Source organism: Leptodactylus fuscus, chromosome 1 (genome assembly GCF_031893055.1).
Source record: "Leptodactylus fuscus isolate aLepFus1 chromosome 1, aLepFus1.hap2, whole genome shotgun sequence".
Taxonomy (NCBI): Eukaryota; Metazoa; Chordata; class Amphibia; order Anura; family Leptodactylidae; genus Leptodactylus; species Leptodactylus fuscus.
Genome location: NC_134265.1, coordinates 95,592,594 through 95,609,536, shown reverse-complemented (window position 1 = coordinate 95,609,536; position 16,943 = coordinate 95,592,594). Strand labels below are relative to the sequence as shown.

The 16,943-nt window shown below is 52.2% G+C and overlaps 18 non-coding genes and 3 pseudogenes across 18 annotated transcripts; all 21 read right to left on the bottom strand.

Moving 5' to 3' along the window:
* Positions 1–152: 152 nt before the first annotated feature.
* LOC142190491 (5S ribosomal RNA) lies at positions 153–261 on the bottom strand (annotated as a pseudogene).
* Positions 262–976: 715 nt separating this feature from the next.
* LOC142190349 (5S ribosomal RNA) lies at positions 977–1,085 on the bottom strand (annotated as a pseudogene).
* A 714-nt stretch (positions 1,086–1,799) lies between these two features.
* Positions 1,800–1,918, bottom strand: LOC142190066 (5S ribosomal RNA). The gene has a single exon (XR_012714002.1). It is a non-coding gene; the product is annotated as a 5S ribosomal RNA (ribosomal RNA).
* Positions 1,919–2,632: 714 nt separating this feature from the next.
* Positions 2,633–2,751, bottom strand: LOC142191144 (5S ribosomal RNA). Its single transcript, XR_012714754.1, has one exon. It is a non-coding gene; the product is annotated as a 5S ribosomal RNA (ribosomal RNA).
* Positions 2,752–3,466: 715 nt separating this feature from the next.
* Positions 3,467–3,585, bottom strand: LOC142189818 (5S ribosomal RNA). The gene has a single exon (XR_012713770.1). It is a non-coding gene; the product is annotated as a 5S ribosomal RNA (ribosomal RNA).
* Positions 3,586–4,299: 714 nt separating this feature from the next.
* Positions 4,300–4,418, bottom strand: LOC142189972 (5S ribosomal RNA). Its single transcript, XR_012713914.1, has one exon. It is a non-coding gene; the product is annotated as a 5S ribosomal RNA (ribosomal RNA).
* Positions 4,419–5,133: 715 nt separating this feature from the next.
* LOC142189785 (5S ribosomal RNA) lies at positions 5,134–5,252 on the bottom strand. The gene has a single exon (XR_012713740.1). It is a non-coding gene; the product is annotated as a 5S ribosomal RNA (ribosomal RNA).
* Positions 5,253–5,966: 714 nt separating this feature from the next.
* LOC142191143 (5S ribosomal RNA) lies at positions 5,967–6,085 on the bottom strand. The gene has a single exon (XR_012714753.1). It is a non-coding gene; the product is annotated as a 5S ribosomal RNA (ribosomal RNA).
* A 715-nt stretch (positions 6,086–6,800) lies between these two features.
* Positions 6,801–6,919, bottom strand: LOC142189879 (5S ribosomal RNA). The gene has a single exon (XR_012713828.1). It is a non-coding gene; the product is annotated as a 5S ribosomal RNA (ribosomal RNA).
* Positions 6,920–7,633: 714 nt separating this feature from the next.
* On the bottom strand, positions 7,634–7,752 carry LOC142190138 (5S ribosomal RNA). Its single transcript, XR_012714069.1, has one exon. It is a non-coding gene; the product is annotated as a 5S ribosomal RNA (ribosomal RNA).
* Positions 7,753–8,466: 714 nt separating this feature from the next.
* Positions 8,467–8,585, bottom strand: LOC142191142 (5S ribosomal RNA). The gene has a single exon (XR_012714752.1). It is a non-coding gene; the product is annotated as a 5S ribosomal RNA (ribosomal RNA).
* A 714-nt stretch (positions 8,586–9,299) lies between these two features.
* On the bottom strand, positions 9,300–9,418 carry LOC142191141 (5S ribosomal RNA). Its single transcript, XR_012714751.1, has one exon. It is a non-coding gene; the product is annotated as a 5S ribosomal RNA (ribosomal RNA).
* Positions 9,419–10,132: 714 nt separating this feature from the next.
* On the bottom strand, positions 10,133–10,251 carry LOC142191140 (5S ribosomal RNA). The gene has a single exon (XR_012714750.1). It is a non-coding gene; the product is annotated as a 5S ribosomal RNA (ribosomal RNA).
* Positions 10,252–10,965: 714 nt separating this feature from the next.
* On the bottom strand, positions 10,966–11,084 carry LOC142189700 (5S ribosomal RNA). The gene has a single exon (XR_012713659.1). It is a non-coding gene; the product is annotated as a 5S ribosomal RNA (ribosomal RNA).
* Positions 11,085–11,798: 714 nt separating this feature from the next.
* Positions 11,799–11,917, bottom strand: LOC142191139 (5S ribosomal RNA). The gene has a single exon (XR_012714749.1). It is a non-coding gene; the product is annotated as a 5S ribosomal RNA (ribosomal RNA).
* Positions 11,918–12,631: 714 nt separating this feature from the next.
* LOC142189986 (5S ribosomal RNA) lies at positions 12,632–12,750 on the bottom strand. Its single transcript, XR_012713927.1, has one exon. It is a non-coding gene; the product is annotated as a 5S ribosomal RNA (ribosomal RNA).
* Positions 12,751–13,465: 715 nt separating this feature from the next.
* On the bottom strand, positions 13,466–13,584 carry LOC142191137 (5S ribosomal RNA). Its single transcript, XR_012714747.1, has one exon. It is a non-coding gene; the product is annotated as a 5S ribosomal RNA (ribosomal RNA).
* A 714-nt stretch (positions 13,585–14,298) lies between these two features.
* On the bottom strand, positions 14,299–14,407 carry LOC142190307 (5S ribosomal RNA; annotated as a pseudogene).
* A 715-nt stretch (positions 14,408–15,122) lies between these two features.
* LOC142190186 (5S ribosomal RNA) lies at positions 15,123–15,241 on the bottom strand. Its single transcript, XR_012714114.1, has one exon. It is a non-coding gene; the product is annotated as a 5S ribosomal RNA (ribosomal RNA).
* Positions 15,242–15,955: 714 nt separating this feature from the next.
* Positions 15,956–16,074, bottom strand: LOC142189784 (5S ribosomal RNA). Its single transcript, XR_012713739.1, has one exon. It is a non-coding gene; the product is annotated as a 5S ribosomal RNA (ribosomal RNA).
* A 714-nt stretch (positions 16,075–16,788) lies between these two features.
* LOC142189717 (5S ribosomal RNA) lies at positions 16,789–16,907 on the bottom strand. The gene has a single exon (XR_012713675.1). It is a non-coding gene; the product is annotated as a 5S ribosomal RNA (ribosomal RNA).
* Between the last annotated feature and the right edge of the window lie 36 nt (positions 16,908–16,943).

Here is a 16,943-nt window from a genome sequence, read left to right as displayed (position 1 = left end):
GCGGTAAGACTGAGAATACTAGGATTTTGCAAGGCCTAAAGAGTGCAAGAGAGAAAGCGAATGTAAAAGAAGCAAGTGTGCAGTGTAAAAAGTGAATGTAAAAATGGCATAGAGGAGAGTGACCCCTGCTGGTGGAAGTGAGGAAAAGCAAAAGCCTACAGCACCTGGTATTCCCAGGCGGTCTCCCATCCAAGTACTAACCAGGCCCGACCCTGCTTAGCTTCCGAGATCAGGCATGTTCAGGGTGGTGTGGCCATAGGCTGAGACAGTCTTCTCACTTACTCCTCTTCTACTTTGCAGCCTGGCTGCTGGCAGCTCTTTGCACTACTTCACGCTAGACCTTCTTCTTCACTTTTTGCCTTCTCTTAAGGGAACTTCATACTCCAACAGGAGCAGTGCAAGAGCTGGGGGGCGGCCCTTATACCCACAGGTGTTGTTCAGCAACCAGTCACAGGCCGCAGCCGCCCTCTTTCAAAAGGGCTGGGCGCAAGGTCTGCGCAGGGCTAAGAAACCATCCCGGGGGTGAAAGAAAGAGCAAGCTGGACCAGAGCCCATTGTCCAGTAGTCGGCTAAGGAAGAAGTTGAGATGGTTGCCCGTGCCTGGAAGCGAAGCTGCTTTTCAGTCAGCTTCTCTTTTCTTAGGGCGCGTTGTCTGCAAAGATGTTCAGCCTGTGTTGCCCTGTAAATTGGTCTGCAGGTTACTAGCTATGGCTTCCAGCCCGGCGGGAGGCCCAGATACTATGGAAATGAAGCCTGCTATTATTAAAAGTAAAAAGCCACAACGCTGGTGGCCACCACGCCCGCTGCGGCTGCTAAGAGTGATAGCGGTAAGACTGAGAATACTAGGATTTTGCAAGGCCTAAAGAGTGCAAGAGAGAAAGCGAATGTAAAAGAAGCAAGTGTGCAGTGTAAAAAGTGAATGTAAAAATGGCATAGAGGAGAGTGACCCCTGCTGGTGGAAGTGAGGAAAAGCAAAAGCCTACAGCACCTGGTATTCCCAGGCGGTCTCCCATCCAAGTACTAACCAGGCCCAACCCTGCTTAGCTTCCGAGATCAGGCGTGTTCAGGGTGGTGTGGCCGTAGGCAGAGACAGGCTTCTCACTTACTCCTCTTCTACTTTGCAGCCTGGCTGCTGGCAGCCCTTTGCACTACTTCACGCTAGACCTTTTTCTTCACTTTTTGCCTTCTCTTAAGGGAACTTCATACTCCAACAGGAGCAGTGCAAGAGCTGGGGGCGGCCCTTATACCCACAGGTGTTGTTCAGCAACCAGTCACAGGCCGCAGCCGCCCTCTTTCAAAAGGGCTGGGCGCAAGGTCTGCGCAGGGCTAAGAAACCATCCCGGGGGTGAAAGAAAGAGCAAGCTGGACCAGAGCCCATTGTCCAGTAGTCGGCTAAGGAAGAAGTTGAGATGGTTGCCCGTGCCTGGAAGCGAAGCTGCTTTTCAGTCAGCTTCTCTTTTCTTAGGGCGCGTTGTCTGCAAAGATGTTCAGCCTGTGTTGCCCTGTAAATTGGTCTGCAGGTTACTAGCTATGGCTTCCAGCCCGGCGGGAGGCCCAGATACTATGGAAATGAAGCCTGCTATTATTAAAAGTAAAAAGCCACAACGCTGGTGGCCACCACGCCCGCTGCGGCTGCTAAGAGTGATAGCGGTAAGACTGAGAATACTAGGATTTTGCAAGGCCTAAAGAGTGCAAGAGAGAAAGCGAATGTAAAAGAAGCAAGTGTGCAGTGTAAAAAGTGAATGTAAAAATGGCATAGAGGAGAGTGACCCCTGCTGGTGGAAGTGAGGAAAAGCAAAAGCCTACAGCACCTGGTATTCCCAGGCGGTCTCCCATCCAAGTACTAACCAGGCCCGACCCTGCTGAGCTTCCGAGATCAGACGAGATCGGGCGTGTTCAGGGTGGTGTGGCCGTAGGCGGAGACAAATTTCTCACTTACTCCTCTTCTACTTTGCAGCCTGGCTGCTGGCAGCTCTTTGCACTACTTCACGCTAGACCTTTTTCTTCACTTTTTGCCTTCTCTTAAGGGAACTTCATACTCCAACAGGAGCAGTGCAAGAGCTGGGGGCGGCCCTTATACCCACAGGTGTTGTTCAGCAACCAGTCACAGGCCGCAGCCGCCCTCTTTCAAAAGGGCTGGGCGCAAGGTCTGCGCAGGGCTAAGAAACCATCCCGGGGGTGAAAGAAAGAGCAAGCTGGACCAGAGCCCATTGTCCAGGAGTCGGCTAAGGAAGAAGTTGAGATGGTTGCCCGTGCCTGGAAGCGAAGCTGCTTTTCAGTCAGCTTCTCTTTTCTTAGGGCACGTTGTCTGCAAAGATGTTCAGCCTGTGTTGCCCTGTAAATTGGTCTGCAGGTTACTAGCTATGGCTTCCAGCCCGGCGGGAGGCCCAGATACTATGGAAATGAAGCCTGCTATTATTAAAAGTAAAAAGCCACAACGCTGGTGGCCACCACGCCCGCTGCGGCTGCTAAGAGTGATAGCGGTAAGACTGAGAATACTAGGATTTTGCAAGGCCTAAAGAGTGCAAGAGAGAAAGCGAATGTAAAAGAAGCAAGTGTGCAGTGTAAAAAGTGAATGTAAAAATGGCATAGAGGAGAGTGACCCCTGCTGGTGGAAGTGAGGAAAAGCAAAAGCCTACAGCACCTGGTATTCCCAGGCGGTCTCCCATCCAAGTACTAACCAGGCCCGACCCTGCTTAGCTTCCGAGATCAGACGAGATCGGGCGTGTTCAGGGTGGTGTGGCCGTAGGCAGAGACAGGCTTCTCACTTACTCCTCTTCTACTTTGCAGCCTGGCTGCTGGCAGCTCTTTGCACTACTTCACGCTAGACCTTCTTCTTCACTTTTTGCCTTCTCTTAAGGGAACTTCATACTCCAACAGGAGCAGTGCAAGAGCTGGGGGGCGGCCCTTATACCCACAGGTGTTGTTCAGCAACCAGTCACAGGCCGCAGCCGCCCTCTTTCAAAAGGGCTGGGCGCAAGGTCTGCGCAGGGCTAAGAAACCATCCCGGGGGTGAAAGAAAGAGCAAGCTGGACCAGAGCCCATTGTCCAGTAGTCGGCTAAGGAAGAAGTTGAGATGGTTGCCCGTGCCTGGAAGCGAAGCTGCTTTTCAGTCAGCTTCTCTTTTCTTAGGGCGCGTTGTCTGCAAAGATGTTCAGCCTGTGTTGCCCTGTAAATTGGTCTGCAGGTTACTAGCTATGGCTTCCAGCCCGGCGGGAGGCCCAGATACTATGGAAATGAAGCCTGCTATTATTAAAAGTAAAAAGCCACAACGCTGGTGGCCACCACGCCCGCTGCGGCTGCTAAGAGTGATAGCGGTAAGACTGAGAATACTAGGATTTTGCAAGGCCTAAAGAGTGCAAGAGAGAAAGCGAATGTAAAAGAAGCAAGTGTGCAGTGTAAAAAGTGAATGTAAAAATGGCATAGAGGAGAGTGACCCCTGCTGGTGGAAGTGAGGAAAAGCAAAAGCCTACAGCACCTGGTATTCCCAGGCGGTCTCCCATCCAAGTACTAACCAGGCCCGACCCTGCTTAGCTTCCGAGATCAGATGAGATCGGGCGTGTTCAGGGTGGTGTGGCCGTAGGCAGAGACAGGCTTCTCACTTACTCCTCTTCTACTTTGCAGCCTGGCTGCTGGCAGCCCTTTGCACTACTTCACGCTAGACCTTTTTCTTCACTTTTTGCCTTCTCTTAAGGGAACTTCATACTCCAACAGGAGCAGTGCAAGAGCTGGGGGCGGCCCTTATACCCACAGGTGTTGTTCAGCAACCAGTCACAGGCCGCAGCCGCCCTCTTTCAAAAGGGCTGGGCGCAAGGTCTGCGCAGGGCTAAGAAACCATCCCGGGGGTGAAAGAAAGAGCAAGCTGGACCAGAGCCCATTGTCCAGGAGTCGGCTAAGGAAAAAGTTGAGATGGTTGCCCGTGCCTGGAAGCGAAGCTGCTTTTCAGTCAGCTTCTCTTTTCTTAGGGCACGTTGTCTGCAAAGATGTTCAGCCTGTGTTGCCCTGTAAATTGGTCTGCAGGTTACTAGCTATGGCTTCCAGCCCGGCGGGAGGCCCAGATACTATGGAAATGAAGCCTGCTATTATTAAAAGTAAAAAGCCACAACGCTGGTGACCACCACGCCCGCTGCGGCTGCTAAGAGTGATAGCGGTAAGACTGAGAATACTAGGATTTTGCAAGGCCTAAAGAGTGCAAGAGAGAAAGCGAATGTAAAAGAAGCAAGTGTGCAGTGTAAAAAGTGAATGTAAAAATGGCATAGAGGAGAGTGACCCCTGCTGGTGGAAGTGAGGAAAAGCAAAAGCCTACAGCACCTGGTATTCCCAGGCGGTCTCCCATCCAAGTACTAACCAGGCCCGACCCTGCTTAGCTTCCGAGATCAGACAAGATCGGGCGTGTTCAGGGTGGTGTGGCTGTAGGCAGAGACAGGCTTCTCACTTACTCCTCTTCTACTTTGCAGCCTGGCTGCTGGCAGCTCATTGCACTACTTCACGCTAGACCTTCTTCTTCACTTTTTGCCTTCTCTTAAGGGAACTTCATACTCCAACAGGAGCAGTGCAAGAGCTGGGGGGCGGCCCTTATACCCACAGGTGTTGTTCAGCAACTAGTCACAGGCCGCAGCCGCCCTCTTTCAAAAGGGCTGGGCGCAAGGTCTGCGCAGGGCTAAGAAACCATCCCGGGGGTGAAAGAAAGAGCAAGCTGGACCAGAGCCCATTGTCCAGGAGTCGGCTAAGGAAGAAGTTGAGATGGTTGCCCGTGCCTGGAAGCGAAGCTGCTTTTCAGTCAGCTTCTCTTTTCTTAGGGCACGTTGTCTGCAAAGATGTTCAGCCTGTGTTGCCCTGTAAATTGGTCTGCAGGTTACTAGCTATGGCTTCCAGCCCGGCGGGAGGCCCAGATACTATGGAAATGAAGCCTGCTATTATTAAAAGTAAAAAGCCACAACGCTGGTGGCCACCACGCCCGCTGCGGCTGCTAAGAGTGATAGCGGTAAGACTGAGAATACTAGGATTTTGCAAGGCCTAAAGAGTGCAAGAGAGAAAGCGAATGTAAAAGAAGCAAGTGTGCAGTGTAAAAAGTGAATGTAAAAATGGCATAGAGGAGAGTGACCCCTGCTGGTGGAAGTGAGGAAAAGCAAAAGCCTACAGCACCTGGTATTCCCAGGCGGTCTCCCATCCAAGTACTAACCAGGCCCGACCCTGCTTAGCTTCCGAGATCAGACGAGATCAGGCGTGTTCAGGGTGGTGTGGCCGTAGGCAGAGACAGGCTTCTCACTTACTCCTCTTCTACTTTGCAGCCTGGCTGCTGGCAGCCCTTTGCACTACTTCACGCTAGACCTTTTTCTTCACTTTTTGCCTTCTCTTAAGGGAACTTCATACTCCAACAGGAGCAGTGCAAGAGCTGGGGGCGGCCCTTATACCCACAGGTGTTGTTCAGCAACCAGTCACAGGCCGCAGCCGCCCTCTTTCAAAAGGGCTGGGCGCAAGGTCTGCGCAGGGCTAAGAAACCATCCCGGGGGTGAAAGAAAGAGCAAGCTGGACCAGAGCCCATTGTCCAGGAGTCGGCTAAGGAAGAAGTTGAGATGGTTGCCCGTGCCTGGAAGCGAAGCTGCTTTTCAGTCAGCTTCTCTTTTCTTAGGGCACGTTGTCTGCAAAGATGTTCAGCCTGTGTTGCCCTGTAAATTGGTCTGCAGGTTACTAGCTATGGCTTCCAGCCCGGCGGGAGGCCCAGATACTATGGAAATGAAGCCTGCTATTATTAAAAGTAAAAAGCCACAACGCTGGTGGCCACCACGCCCGCTGCGGCTGCTAAGAGTGATAGCGGTAAGACTGAGAATACTAGGATTTTGCAAGGCCTAAAGAGTGCAAGAGAGAAAGCGAATGTAAAAGAAGCAAGTGTGCAGTGTAAAAAGTGAATGTAAAAATGGCATAGAGGAGAGTGACCCCTGCTGGTGGAAGTGAGGAAAAGCAAAAGCCTACAGCACCTGGTATTCCCAGGCGGTCTCCCATCCAAGTACTAACCAGGCCCGACCCTGCTTAGCTTCCGAGATCAGACGAGATCGGGCGTGTTCAGGGTGGTGTGGCCGTAGGCAGAGACAGGCTTCTCACTTACTCCTCTTCTACTTTGCAGCCTGGCTGCTGGCAGCTCTTTGCACTACTTCACGCTAGACCTTCTTCTTCACTTTTTGCCTTCTCTTAAGGGAACTTCATACTCCAACAGGAGCAGTGCAAGAGCTGGGGGGCGGCCCTTATACCCACAGGTGTTGTTCAGCAACCAGTCACAGGCCGCAGCCGCCCTCTTTCAAAAGGGCTGGGCGCAAGGTCTGCGCAGGGCTAAGAAACCATCCCGGGGGTGAAAGAAAGAGCAAGCTGGACCAGAGCCCATTGTCCAGTAGTCGGCTAAGGAAGAAGTTGAGATGGTTGCCCGTGCCTGGAAGCGAAGCTGCTTTTCAGTCAGCTTCTCTTTTCTTAGGGCGCGTTGTCTGCAAAGATGTTCAGCCTGTGTTGCCCTGTAAATTGGTCTGCAGGTTACTAGCTATGGCTTCCAGCCCGGCGGGAGGCCCAGATACTATGGAAATGAAGCCTGCTATTATTAAAAGAAAAAAGCCACAACGCTGGTGGCCACCACGCCCGCTGCGGCTGCTAAGAGTGATAGCGGTAAGACTGAGAATACTAGGATTTTGCAAGGCCTAAAGAGTGCAAGAGAGAAAGCGAATGTAAAAGAAGCAAGTGTGCAGTGTAAAAAGTGAATGTAAAAATGGCATAGAGGAGAGTGACCCCTGCTGGTGGAAGTGAGGAAAAGCAAAAGCCTACAGCACCTGGTATTCCCAGGCGGTCTCCCATCCAAGTACTAACCAGGCCCGACCCTGCTTAGCTTCCAAGATCAGACGAGATCGGGCGTGTTCAGGGTGGTGTGGCCGTAGGCAGAGACAGGCTTCTCACTTACTCCTCTTCTACTTTGCAGCCTGGCTGCTGGCAGCCCTTTGCACTACTTCACGCTAGACCTTTTTCTTCACTTTTTGCCTTCTCTTAAGGGAACTTCATACTCCAACAGGAGCAGTGCAAGAGCTGGGGGCGGCCCTTATACCCACAGGTGTTGTTCAGCAACCAGTCACAGGCCGCAGCCGCCCTCTTTCAAAAGGGCTGGGCGCAAGGTCTGCGCAGGGCTAAGAAACCATCCCGGGGGTGAAAGAAAGAGCAAGCTGGACCAGAGCCCATTGTCCAGGAGTCGGCTAAGGAAAAAGTTGAGATGGTTGCCCGTGCCTGGAAGCGAAGCTGCTTTTCAGTCAGCTTCTCTTTTCTTAGGGCACGTTGTCTGCAAAGATGTTCAGCCTGTGTTGCCCTGTAAATTGGTCTGCAGGTTACTAGCTATGGCTTCCAGCCCGGCGGGAGGCCCAGATACTATGGAAATGAAGCCTGCTATTATTAAAAGTAAAAAGCCACAACGCTGGTGGCCACCACGCCCGCTGCGGCTGCTAAGAGTGATAGCGGTAAGACTGAGAATACTAGGATTTTGCAAGGCCTAAAGAGTGCAAGAGAGAAAGCGAATGTAAAAGAAGCAAGTGTGCAGTGTAAAAAGTGAATGTAAAAATGGCATAGAGGAGAGTGACCCCTGCTGGTGGAAGTGAGGAAAAGCAAAAGCCTACAGCACCTGGTATTCCCAGGCGGTCTCCCATGCACGTACTAACCAGGCCCGACCCTGCTTAGCTTCCGAGATCAGACGAGATCGGGCGTGTTCAGGGTGGTGTGGCCGTAGGCAGAGACAGGCTTCTCACTTACTCCTCTTCTACTTTGCAGCCTGGCTGCTAGCAGCCCTTTGCACTACTTCATGCTAGACCTTTTTCTTCACTTTTTGCCTTCTCTTAAGGGAACTTCATACTCCAACAGGAGCAGTGCAAGAGCTGGGGGCGGCCCTTATACCCACAGGTGTTGTTCAGCAACCAGTCACAGGCCGCAGCCGCCCTCTTTCAAAAGGGCTGGGCGCAAGGTCTGCGCAGGGCTAAGAAACCATCCCGGGGGTGAAAGAAAGAGCAAGCTGGACCAGAGCCCATTGTCCAGTAGTCGGCTAAGGAAGAAGTTGAGATGGTTGCCCGTGCCTGGAAGCGAAGCTGCTTTTCAGTCAGCTTCTCTTTTCTTAGGGCGCGTTGTCTGCAAAGATGTTCAGCCTGTGTTGCCCTGTAAATTGGTCTGCAGGTTACTAGCTATGGCTTCCAGCCCGGCGGGAGGCCCAGATACTATGGAAATGAAGCCTGCTATTATTAAAAGAAAAAAGCCACAACGCCGGTGGCCACCACGCCCGCTGCGGCTGCTAAGAGTGATAGCGGTAAGACTGAGAATACTAGGATTTTGCAAGGCCTAAAGAGTGCAAGAGAGAAAGCGAATGTAAAAGAAGCAAGTGTGCAGTGTAAAAAGTGAATGTAAAAATGGCATAGAGGAGAGTGACCCCTGCTGGTGGAAGTGAGGAAAAGCAAAAGCCTACAGCACCTGGTATTCCCAGGCGGTCTCCCATCCAAGTACTAACCAGGCCCGACCCTGCTTAGCTTCCGAGATCAGACGAGATCGGGCGTGTTCAGGGTGGTGTGGCCGTAGGCGGAGACAAACTTCTCACTTACTCCTCTTCTACTTTGCAGCCTGGCTGCTGGCAGCTCTTTGCACTACTTCACGCTAGACCTTTTTCTTCACTTTTTGCCTTCTCTTAAGGGAACTTCATACTCCAACAGGAGCAGTGCAAGAGCTGGGGGCGGCCCTTATACCCACAGGTGTTGTTCAGCAACCAGTCACAGGCCGCAGCCGCCCTCTTTCAAAAGGGCTGGGCGCAAGGTCTGCGCAGGGCTAAGAAACCATCCCGGGGGTGAAAGAAAGAGCAAGCTGGACCAGAGCCCATTGTCCAGGAGTCGGCTAAGGAAGAAGTTGAGATGGTTGCCCGTGCCTGGAAGCGAAGCTGCTTTTCAGTCAGCTTCTCTTTTCTTAGGGCGCGTTGTCTGCAAAGATGTTCAGCCTGTGTTGCCCTGTAAATTGGTCTGCAGGTTACTAGCTATGGCTTCCAGCCCGGCGGGAGGCCCAGATACTATGGAAATGAAGCCTGCTATTATTAAAAGTAAAAAGCCACAACGCTGGTGGCCACCACGCCCGCTGCGGCTGCTAAGAGTGATAGCGGTAAGACTGAGAATACTAGGATTTTGCAAGGCCTAAAGAGTGCAAGAGAGAAAGCGAATGTAAAAGAAGCAAGTGTGCAGTGTAAAAAGTGAATGTAAAAATGGCATAGAGGAGAGTGACCCCTGCTGGTGGAAGTGAGGAAAAGCAAAAGCCTACAGCACCTGGTATTCCCAGGCGGTCTCCCATCCAAGTACTAACCAGGCCCGACCCTGCTTAGCTTCCGAGATCAGACGAGATCGGGCGTGTTCAGGGTGGTGTGGCCGTAGGCAGAGACAGGCTTCTCACTTACTCCTCTTCTACTTTGCAGCCTGGCTGCTGGCAGCCCTTTGCACTACTTCACGATAGACCTTTTTCTTCACTTTTTACCTTCTCTTAAGGGAACTTCATACTCCAACAGGAGCAGTGCAAGAGCTGGGGGCGGCCCTTATACCCACAGGTGTTGTTCAGCAACCAGTCACAGGCCGCAGCCGCCCTCTTTCAAAAGGGCTGGGCGCAAGGTCTGCGCAGGGCTAAGAAACCATCCCGGGGGTGAAAGAAAGAGCAAGCTGGACCAGAGCCCATTGTCCAGGAGTCGGCTGAGGAAGAAGTTGAGATGGTTGCCCGTGCCTGGAAGCGAAGCTGCTTTTCAGTCAGCTTCTCTTTTCTTAGGGCACGTTGTCTGCAAAGATGTTCAGCCTGTGTTGCCCTGTAAATTGGTCTGCAGGTTACTAGCTATGGCTTCCAGCCCGGCGGGAGGCCCAGATACTATGGAAATGAAGCCTGCTATTATTAAAAGTAAAAAGCCACAACGCTGGTGGCCACCACGCCCGCTGCGGCTGCTAAGAGTGATAGCGGTAAGACTGAGAATACTAGGATTTTGCAAGGCCTAAAGAGTGCAAGAGAGAAAGCGAATGTAAAAGAAGCAAGTGTGCAGTGTAAAAAGTGAATGTAAAAATGGCATAGAGGAGAGTGACCCCTGCTGGTGGAAGTGAGGAAAAGCAAAAGCCTACAGCACCTGGTATTCCCAGGCGGTCTCCCATCCAAGTACTAACCAGGCCCGACCCTGCTTAGCTTCCGAGATCAGACGAGATCGGGCGTGTTCAGGGTGGTGTGGCCGTAGGCAGAGACAGGCTTCTCACTTACTCCTCTTCTACTTTGCAGCCTGGCTGCTGGCAGCTCTTTGCACTACTTCACGCTAGACCTTCTTCTTCACTTTTTGCCTTCTCTTAAGGGAACTTCATACTCCAACAGGAGCAGTGCAAGAGCTGGGGGCGGCCCTTATACCCACAGGTGTTGTTCAGCAACCAGTCACAGGCCGCAGCCGCCCTCTTTCAAAAGGGCTGGGCGCAAGGTCTGCGCAGGGCTAAGAAACCATCCCGGGGGTGAAAGAAAGAGCAAGCTGGACCAGAGCCCATTGTCCAGGAGTCGGCTAAGGAAGAAGTTGAGATGGTTGCCCGTGCCTGGAAGCGAAGCTGCTTTTCAGTCAGCTTCTCTTTTCTTAGGGCGCGTTGTCTGCAAAGATGTTCAGCCTGTGTTGCCCTGTAAATTGGTCTGCAGGTTACTAGCTATGGCTTCCAGCCCGGCGGGAGGCCCAGATACTATGGAAATGAAGCCTGCTATTATTAAAAGTAAAAAGCCACAACGCTGGTGGCCACCACGCCCGCTGCGGCTGCTAAGAGTGATAGCGGTAAGACTGAGAATACTAGGATTTTGCAAGGCCTAAAGAGTGCAAGAGAGAAAGCGAATGTAAAAGAAGCAAGTGTGCAGTGTAAAAAGTGAATGTAAAAATGGCATAGAGGAGAGTGACCCCTGCTGGTGGAAGTGAGGAAAAGCAAAAGCCTACAGCACCTGGTATTCCCAGGCGGTCTCCCATCCAAGTACTAACCAGGCCCGACCCTGCTTAGCTTCCGAGATCAGATGAGATCGGGCGTGTTCAGGGTGGTGTGGCCGTAGGCAGAGACAGGCTTCTCACTTACTCCTCTTCTACTTTGCAGCCTGGCTGCTGGCAGCCCTTTGCACTACTTCACGCTAGACCTTTTTCTTCACTTTTTGCCTTCTCTTAAGGGAACTTCATACTCCAACAGGAGCAGTGCAAGAGCTGGGGGCGGCCCTTATACCCACAGGTGTTGTTCAGCAACTAGTCACAGGCCGCAGCCGCCCTCTTTCAAAAGGGCTGGGCGCAAGGTCTGCGCAGGGCTAAGAAACCATCCCGGGGGTGAAAGAAAGAGCAAGCTGGACCAGAGCCCATTGTCCAGGAGTCGGCTAAGGAAGAAGTTGAGATGGTTGCCCGTGCCTGGAAGCGAAGCTGCTTTTCAGTCAGCTTCTCTTTTCTTAGGGCACGTTGTCTGCAAAGATGTTCAGCCTGTGTTGCCCTGTAAATTGGTCTGCAGGTTACTAGCTATGGCTTCCAGCCCGGCGGGAGGCCCAGATACTATGGAAATGAAGCCTGCTATTATTAAAAGTAAAAAGCCACAACGCTGGTGGCCACCACGCCCGCTGCGGCTGCTAAGAGTGATAGCGGTAAGACTGAGAATACTAGGATTTTGCAAGGCCTAAAGAGTGCAAGAGAGAAAGCGAATGTAAAAGAAGCAAGTGTGCAGTGTAAAAAGTGAATGTAAAAATGGCATAGAGGAGAGTGACCCCTGCTGGTGGAAGTGAGGAAAAGCAAAAGCCTACAGCACCTGGTATTCCCAGGCGGTCTCCCATCCAAGTACTAACCAGGCCCGACCCTGCTTAGCTTCCGAGATCAGACGAGATCGGGCGTGTTCAGGGTGGTGTGGCCGTAGGCAGAGACAGGCTTCTCACTTACTCCTCTTCTACTTTGCAGCCTGGCTGCTGGCAGCCCTTTGCACTACTTCACGCTAGACCTTTTTCTTCACTTTTTGCCTTCTCTTAAGGGAACTTCATACTCCAACAGGAGCAGTGCAAGAGCTGGGGGCGGCCCTTATACCCACAGGTGTTGTTCAGCAACCAGTCACAGGCCGCAGCCGCCCTCTTTCAAAAGGGCTGGGCGCAAGGTCTGCGCAGGGCTAAGAAACCATCCCGGGGGTGAAAGAAAGAGCAAGCTGGACCAGAGCCCATTGTCCAGGAGTCGGCTAAGGAAGAAGTTGAGATGGTTGCCCGTGCCTGGAAGCGAAGCTGCTTTTCAGTCAGCTTCTCTTTTCTTAGGGCACGTTGTCTGCAAAGATGTTCAGCCTGTGTTGCCCTGTAAATTGGTCTGCAGGTTACTAGCTATGGCTTCCAGCCCGGCGGGAGGCCCAGATACTATGGAAATGAAGCCTGCTATTATTAAAAGTAAAAAGCCACAACGCTGGTGGCCACCACGCCCGCTGCGGCTGCTAAGAGTGATAGCGGTAAGACTGAGAATACTAGGATTTTGCAAGGCCTAAAGAGTGCAAGAGAGAAAGCGAATGTAAAAGAAGCAAGTGTGCAGTGTAAAAAGTGAATGTAAAAATGGCATAGAGGAGAGTGACCCCTGCTGGTGGAAGTGAGGAAAAGCAAAAGCCTACAGCACCTGGTATTCCCAGGCGGTCTCCCATCCAAGTACTAACCAGGCCTGACCCTGCTTAGCTTCCGAGATCAGACGAGATCGGGCGTGTTCAGGGTGGTGTGGCCGTAGGCAGAGACAGGCTTCTCACTTACTCCTCTTCTACTTTGCAGCCTGGCTGCTGGCAGCTCTTTGCACTACTTCACGCTAGACCTTCTTCTTCACTTTTTGCCTTCTCTTAAGGGAACTTCATACTCCAACAGGAGCAGTGCAAGAGCTGGGGGGCGGCCCTTATACCCACAGGTGTTGTTCAGCAACCAGTCACAGGCCGCAGCCGCCCTCTTTCAAAAGGGCTGGGCGCAAGGTCTGCGCAGGGCTAAGAAACCATCCCGGGGGTGAAAGAAAGAGCAAGCTGGACCAGAGCCCATTGTCCAGTAGTCGGCTAAGGAAGAAGTTGAGATGGTTGCCCGTGCCTGGAAGCGAAGCTGCTTTTCAGTCAGCTTCTCTTTTCTTAGGGCGCGTTGTCTGCAAAGATGTTCAGCCTGTGTTGCCCTGTAAATTGGTCTGCAGGTTACTAGCTATGGCTTCCAGCCCGGCGGGAGGCCCAGATACTATGGAAATGAAGCCTGCTATTATTAAAAGAAAAAAGCCACAACGCTGGTGGCCACCACGCCCGCTGCGGCTGCTAAGAGTGATAGCGGTAAGACTGAGAATACTAGGATTTTGCAAGGCCTAAAGAGTGCAAGAGAGAAAGCGAATGTAAAAGAAGCAAGTGTGCAGTGTAAAAAGTGAATGTAAAAATGGCATAGAGGAGAGTGACCCCTGCTGGTGGAAGTGAGGAAAAGCAAAAGCCTACAGCACCTGGTATTCCCAGGCGGTCTCCCATCCAAGTACTAACCAGGCCCGACCCTGCTTAGCTTCCGAGATCAGACGAGATCGGGCGTGTTCAGGGTGGTGTGGCCGTAGGCAGAGACAGGCTTCTCACTTACTCCTCTTCTACTTTGCAGCCTGGCTGCTGGCAGCCCTTTGCACTACTTCACGCTAGACCTTTTTCTTCACTTTTTGCCTTCTCTTAAGGGAACTTCATACTCCAACAGGAGCAGTGCAAGAGCTGGGGGCGGCCCTTATACCCACAGGTGTTGTTCAGCAACCAGTCACAGGCCGCAGCCGCCCTCTTTCAAAAGGGCTGGGCGCAAGGTCTGCGCAGGGCTAAGAAACCATCCCGGGGGTGAAAGAAAGAGCAAGCTGGACCAGAGCCCATTGTCCAGGAGTCGGCTAAGGAAAAAGTTGAGATGGTTGCCCGTGCCTGGAAGCGAAGCTGCTTTTCAGTCAGCTTCTCTTTTCTTAGGGCACGTTGTCTGCAAAGATGTTCAGCCTGTGTTGCCCTGTAAATTGGTCTGCAGGTTACTAGCTATGGCTTCCAGCCCGGCGGGAGGCCCAGATACTATGGAAATGAAGCCTGCTATTATTAAAAGTAAAAAGCCACAACGCTGGTGGCCACCACGCCCGCTGCGGCTGCTAAGAGTGATAGCGGTAAGACTGAGAATACTAGGATTTTGCAAGGCCTAAAGAGTGCAAGAGAGAAAGCGAATGTAAAAGGAGCAAGTGTGCAGTGTAAAAAGTGAATGTAAAAATGGCATAGAGGAGAGTGACCCCTGCTGGTGGAAGTGAGGAAAAGCAAAAGCCTACAGCACCTGGTATTCCCAGGCGGTCTCCCATCCAAGTACTAACCAGGCCCGACCCTGCTTAGCTTCCGAGATCGGGCGTTTTCAGGGTGGTGTGGCCGTAGGCAGAGACAGGCTTCTCACTTACTCCTCTTCTACTTTGCAGCCTGGCTGCTGGCAGCTCTTTGCACTACTTCACGCTAGACCTTCTTCTTCACTTTTTGCCTTCTCTTAAGGGAACTTCATACTCCAACAGGAGCAGTGCAAGAGCTGGGGGGCGGCCCTTATACCCACAGGTGTTGTTCAGCAACCAGTCACAGGCCGCAGCCGCCCTCTTTCAAAAGGGCTGGGCGCAAGGTCTGCGCAGGGCTAAGAAACCATCCCGGGGGTGAAAGAAAGAGCAAGCTGGACCAGAGCCCATTGTCCAGTAGTCGGCTAAGGAAGAAGTTGAGATGGTTGCCCGTGCCTGGAAGCGAAGCTGCTTTTCAGTCAGCTTCTCTTTTCTTAGGGCGCGTTGTCTGCAAAGATGTTCAGCCTGTGTTGCCCTGTAAATTGGTCTGCAGGTTACTAGCTATGGCTTCCAGCCCGGCGGGAGGCCCAGATACTATGGAAATGAAGCCTGCTATTATTAAAAGTAAAAAGCCACAACGCTGGTGGCCACCACGCCCGCTGCGGCTGCTAAGAGTGATAGCGGTAAGACTGAGAATACTAGGATTTTGCAAGGCCTAAAGAGTGCAAGAGAGAAAGCGAATGTAAAAGAAGCAAGTGTGCAGTGTAAAAAGTGAATGTAAAAATGGCATAGAGGAGAGTGACCCCTGCTGGTGGAAGTGAGGAAAAGCAAAAGCCTACAGCACCTGGTATTCCCAGGCGGTCTCCCATGCACGTACTAACCAGGCCCGACCCTGCTTAGCTTCCGAGATCAGACGAGATCGGGCGTGTTCAGGGTGGTGTGGCCGTAAGCAGAGACAGGCTTCTCACTTACTCCTCTTCTACTTTGCAGCCTGGCTGCTGGCAGCCCTTTGCACTACTTCATGCTAGACCTTTTTCTTCACTTTTTGCCTTCTCTTAAGGGAACTTCATACTCCAACAGGAGCAGTGCAAGAGCTGGGGGCGGCCCTTATACCCACAGGTGTTGTTCAGCAACCAGTCACAGGCCGCAGCCGCCCTCTTTCAAAAGGGCTGGGCGCAAGGTCTGCGCAGGGCTAAGAAACCATCCCGGGGGTGAAAGAAAGAGCAAGCTGGACCAGAGCCCATTGTCCAGTAGTCGGCTAAGGAAGAAGTTGAGATGGTTGCCCGTGCCTGGAAGCGAAGCTGCTTTTCAGTCAGCTTCTCTTTTCTTAGGGCGCGTTGTCTGCAAAGATGTTCAGCCTGTGTTGCCCTGTAAATTGGTCTGCAGGTTACTAGCTATGGCTTCCAGCCCGGCGGGAGGCCCAGATACTATGGAAATGAAGCCTGCTATTATTAAAAGAAAAAAGCCACAACGCCGGTGGCCACCACGCCCGCTGCGGCTGCTAAGAGTGATAGCGGTAAGACTGAGAATACTAGGATTTTGCAAGGCCTAAAGAGTGCAAGAGAGAAAGCGAATGTAAAAGAAGCAAGTGTGCAGTGTAAAAAGTGAATGTAAAAATGGCATAGAGGAGAGTGACCCCTGCTGGTGGAAGTGAGGAAAAGCAAAAGCCTACAGCACCTGGTATTCCCAGGCGGTCTCCCATCCAAGTACTAACCAGGCCCGACCCTGCTTAGCTTCCGAGATCAGACGAGATCAGGCGTGTTCAGGGTGGTGTGGCCGTAGGCGGAGACAAACTTCTCACTTACTCCTCTTCTACTTTGCAGCCTGGCTGCTGGCAGCTCTTTGCACTACTTCACGCTAGACCTTTTTCTTCACTTTTTGCCTTCTCTTAAGGGAACTTCATACTCCAACAGGAGCAGTGCAAGAGCTGGGGGCGGCCCTTATACCCACAGGTGTTGTTCAGCAACCAGTCACAGGCCGCAGCCGCCCTCTTTCAAAAGGGCTGGGCGCAAGGTCTGCGCAGGGCTAAGAAACCATCCCGGGGGTGAAAGAAAGAGCAAGCTGGACCAGAGCCCATTGTCCAGGAGTCGGCTAAGGAAGAAGTTGAGATGGTTGCCCGTGCCTGGAAGCGAAGCTGCTTTTCAGTCAGCTTCTCTTTTCTTAGGGCGCGTTGTCTGCAAAGATGTTCAGCCTGTGTTGCCCTGTAAATTGGTCTGCAGGTTACTAGCTATGGCTTCCAGCCCGGCGGGAGGCCCAGATACTATGGAAATGAAGCCTGCTATTATTAAAAGTAAAAAGCCACAACGCTGGTGGCCACCACGCCCGCTGCGGCTGCTAAGAGTGATAGCGGTAAGACTGAGAATACTAGGATTTTGCAAGGCCTAAAGAGTGCAAGAGAGAAAGCGAATGTAAAAGAAGCAAGTGTGCAGTGTAAAAAGTGAATGTAAAAATGGCATAGAGGAGAGTGACCCCTGCTGGTGGAAGTGAGGAAAAGCAAAAGCCTACAGCACCTGGTATTCCCAGGCGGTCTCCCATCCAAGTACTAACCAGGCCCGACCCTGCTTAGCTTCCGAGATCAGACGAGATCGGGCGTGTTCAGGGTGGTGTGGCTGTAGGCAGAGACAGGCTTCTCACTTACTCCTCTTCTACTTTG